This window comes from Chrysochloris asiatica, unplaced genomic scaffold, assembly GCF_000296735.1.
Source record: "Chrysochloris asiatica unplaced genomic scaffold, ChrAsi1.0 scaffold00172, whole genome shotgun sequence".
NCBI lineage: Eukaryota > Metazoa > Chordata > Mammalia > Afrosoricida > Chrysochloridae > Chrysochloris > Chrysochloris asiatica.
Window position 1 is genome coordinate 4,893,190 of NW_006408690.1, and position 4,559 is coordinate 4,897,748.

Below are 4,559 nucleotides of genomic sequence, written 5' to 3' on the forward strand. Positions count from 1 at the left end.
GAATGATGGTGAGACTTCTTTTCTCATACTTTGGACATGTTGTCAGGAGGGTCCAGTCCCTGGAGGACATCATGCTTGGTAAAGTGGAGGGTCAGCAAAACCAGTAAGACCCTCACTCACACATACCACCACCACCACCAATGAGGTGGTTTGGCACAGCGGCAGTAACAATGGGCTCAAACATAATAATTGTGAGGATGGCACAGGACCAGGCAGTGTTTTGATTGATTGAGCATAGGATCAGAACCAGATGGACTGTACCTAACAAAAACACATATCAGATATACTCAGGGTACAATTACACCAGACAATCAATCCCATTCTTTTGTACATGCTGAACAGTTAAAACAGTTAAAATGAAAACATTATAGATCTTTAATAAAGAGGAAAAATATTTTCCACAGAAATTGAATGAATATAATAATTCACAGAAGACTGTGAAGCCTACAGTGGAATATGACTGAGAGAAATAGAAAGTGAAATTATAATAGGCTATCCTGGCGTGATGACGCTCTGGTAGTGTAGTGGTTACTAGTCTGGCTGCGAACCTCAAAATCAGTAGTTTAAAACTACCAGCCATTCCATGGGAGAAAGATGAAGGTGTCTGCTCCCGTACAGCCTCGGAAACCCCATACAGAGTCACTATGAGTTGGAACTGACTCCACGGCACACTACTGTCACCACCACCACCACCACCATCCTGGTGTGGCACTGTCGGTTAATGCGCTGTACTGCAAAGCCAGTTTGAACCACAAAGTCGATGATCCAAGCTCACCAGCTGCTCCTTAGAAACCATATACAGGGTCATTATGCATCAGAACTGATTCCATAGCATCTAACAACACAACATCTCTGCTAAAGGAAGAGTCTACTCTCATGTTAAAGGAAGCTGACTGCCATCTATTATCACAGCAAGCCAGGAGGATGGTGGATTCAGATGCTTGCCCCAGTAATGTGTCTTCTCTCTTGAAATCGATTTTTTTTAAAGGGGCCTGGTGAGGCGCTGTAGGATAAGAACTGGAATGCTACCCAAAGATCAGCAGTTTAAACCCACCAGCTGCTCCTCAGAAACCCTATACAGGGTCACTATGAGTCAGAACCAACTTGATGGCACTCAACAACAATAACAGCAGCCCTTTCAGAGCATCCTGGTGTGGCGATGTAGGATAAGTACTGGACTGGTAACCACAAAGTCGACAGTTCAAGCCCACCAACCACCTTGGAAATCCTGTACACGGTCACTATGAGCCAGAACCAACTGAACAGCACTTACCAACAACAGCAACGGGACTTTTTAACTTTTAGGTTATAGAACATTTTTCATGATGCTATGACAAATAATTCCTCCCAAATTATGTTTCAAACAGTTCAAATCATAATATTTAAACTGGAGTATAAATATTACCTTCAAGGCATGCTTGTGCTTCCTTTAGCTTTGTGTCTTTGGCAATATACAGCAAGTGTGACAGCTGCCCGAAGCTCCTAATTTTAATTTGAGGTACAGAGAGAGATAGCAAAGGTTCTCCATTTTTATCAACTTCTTCTGATTTAACGGTCTTTTCACTAGAAAATGAAGAAATTAAAAAAAAAAGTTTAATGTTACCAGAAATTCCGTGGAAATTTAAGGTATTCTGACAAATTATTCCATTGTTGTTGTTGTTGTTAAGTACCATGGAGTCAGTTATGACTCATAGCGACCCTGCACAGGGTTTCCGAGGCTGTAAATCTTTACAGGAGCAGAATGCCTCATTTTTCTCCCACAGAGCTGCTGGTGGTTTCAAACTGCTATATATAGCTCATCATAAAATGTAGTTGTGCTTGGTCAATTTTGCCATCCTGCTGGCTATAAAATGGGCCATCTCAGAAGCAGGTAAGGGAGAATTTCACTACAAACAAGAGTCAGGAGTGGGAGCACATCCTTTGGTTCCTGATATTCCTGCACACTGAATCTAATCGACCAGAGACAGAAAGCTGTGATACCACAGAGGCAGCACAGGAACAGCAAAGGACTGGCAGCAGAACCAAGAACCAGAGCACTAGACAGAGCAGTAAGCTTCCGAGGCACAGAGCAAGTAAAGCTGAGTGAGTCTGGGCAGGAGGCTTGCTTATAGCACGGGTGCTTTGTCACTTAATTGGAGGAGCTTCGTCTCTCATTCTTCAGACATATTATTATGAGGGACCAGTTCCTGGAGAAGGATACCATGCTTGGTACAGTGGAGGGTCAGCAGAAAAGAGGAAGACCCCCAATGAGATGGATTGGCACACTGGCAGCAGCAATGGGTTCAAGTGTAACAATGATTGTGAGCTTGGCCCAGAAACTGACAGTGTTCTGTTCTATTGTGCATAGAGTTGCTCTGTGTTGGAGCCAACTCAATAGCACCTAACAACAACAGATTTGCTGGCTCACAGAACTAGAGCCAAGCGCTCTCAGGTTGGGGCTTATGGTGGAGTGGTATGGCCTGTGGGCTCTATCAGCCCTAAGAGTTTTGTAGAAAGAGACCTGCCTATGGGCATAGCTGAGGAGAGGTTGTCTTGACTGGGACAATTGAACTGGACTGATCCTGAATTATAACCTTTGTAAACCCTAATAAACTTCCCTAATAAACCCCATAACTGTGAGTATTGTCTCTGAGTTCTGTGTGGTCATTGCAATGAATTATCAAACCTAGCTGAGAGGAAAGAGCTATGAGAGAAATGGTTGGTACCTTGATTTATTTATTTCTCTATTTTTTTCCAGATACTCTGTATTTATAACCAAAAGGCTATGAAAAAAGGTGAACTAGATCCCTCTATGGATTATTTTCTCACTCCAAATCCCCTAATTGTGTTACCTTAGGATACTGAAACATTTACTTAATGAGCTTTTCCTAATCAGAAATTATTGCATCTCCTAGATTTGTTTTTCTGTGCAATTTAATGACTTTTTGTTTGTTTGTTTAGCTCAGCATTTAGAAAAATTACAGAAATGTTTTATGGGAGTGATATTTCTATATAGATCTCTATCATGTACAAAGTTAATTAACTCACATAGTCTTTTTTATTGCATATTGATAACCCTGATACAACTGTCCACATTTTAAGACATGATCTGACATACATTACATTGCAATAGTAATAAATAGATATAAGATGCAAAAGTTGGACAATGACTAAGGAAGACAGTAGAACTGATGCATTTGAGTTATAGTGTTGGAGAAGAATATCAAAAGTACCATGGATTGCTAGAACAAACCAATCAGTGTTGGAGGAAGTACAGCCAGAATGCTCCTTAGAAGCCAGAATAGCGAGATTTTGTCTCTCATACATTGGGCATGTTATCAGGAGGGGCCAGTCCCTGGAAAAGGACATCATGCTAGGTCAAGTGGTGGGATCAGTGAAACAGAACACCCCCAACAAGATGGATTGGCACAGTGGCAGCAGCAATGGGCTCAAACTTAACAATGATTGTGAGGATGGCAAAGAATGGCCACATTTCATTCTGCTATGCACAGAGTCACTATGAGTCTGAACTGACAACTCAAGGGCACCTAACGATAACATAGGGTTTCCAAGACTGTAAATCTTTACAGAAACAGAAAGAGTCATCTTTCTCCCCCAGAGCAGCTGGCGGGTTTGAATTGCTGACCTCATGATTAGCAGTCCAGTGCTTATCCTACAATGCCACCAGGGCTCATGCTAAAATAATAAATTTTATTATTTTAAGCCATTAAATTTTCAGTACTTTCTTACAATAATATGTAAAAGTGCAATGCCTTCATCCCTCTTGTCTACTGCACGATCCCCAGAAGCAAGAATAATAGATGGAACCAATCTGACGGCACCTAGGAACAATAACTGTCTTAGAGTTCTGAAGGTCAGAAGTCCTAAACTCAAGTGCTGGTCTGGTTGTATTCCTTCTGGAAGGTTGAAGGGAGCAGGCAATCTGTCCCCTCAGCATTTCCAGTTTCTATAGGCCACCCACACTCCTTGGCTAATGGCTACATCACTCTGGCCTCTTGTTTCTGTTGACACATCTCTTTCTGTCTCTGATCCTCCAGCCCCCAATGCACATAGAAGGTGCTCAATAAATAAGTGGAACAAATAAGTGAATAAAATATCTCTAAACCTGCTAGTCCTGGAGTGGCATTGTAGGATAAGCACTGAATTGCCAACCACACAGTTGGAAATTGAAGCCCTCCAGCAGCTCCTTTAAAACCCCTATATGCGGTCACTATGAATTGGAACCAACTGGATGGCACTAAACAACAACAACAACAAGCCTGCTAGGGACATGTACTATGTACAAAGTATATGTTGTTGTTAAGTGACGTCGAGTCAATTCTGACCCATAGAGACCCTGTATAGGGTTTCCGAGGAGCAGCTGGTGAGCTTGAATCACTGACCTTGAAGTTCAAATGACTTTGCAGTCTGGCACACTAACCCACAGAGCACACCAGGACTCCACAAAGTGTATAATTTCTCTCAAATAAAGCTTCTGGAAGCATGTCCTTAGGATTGAGGCAATTTCTTAAAGGCCTGTACTTGGGCAGGTCACAGTTGCAAGTGGATAAGGCTAAGTT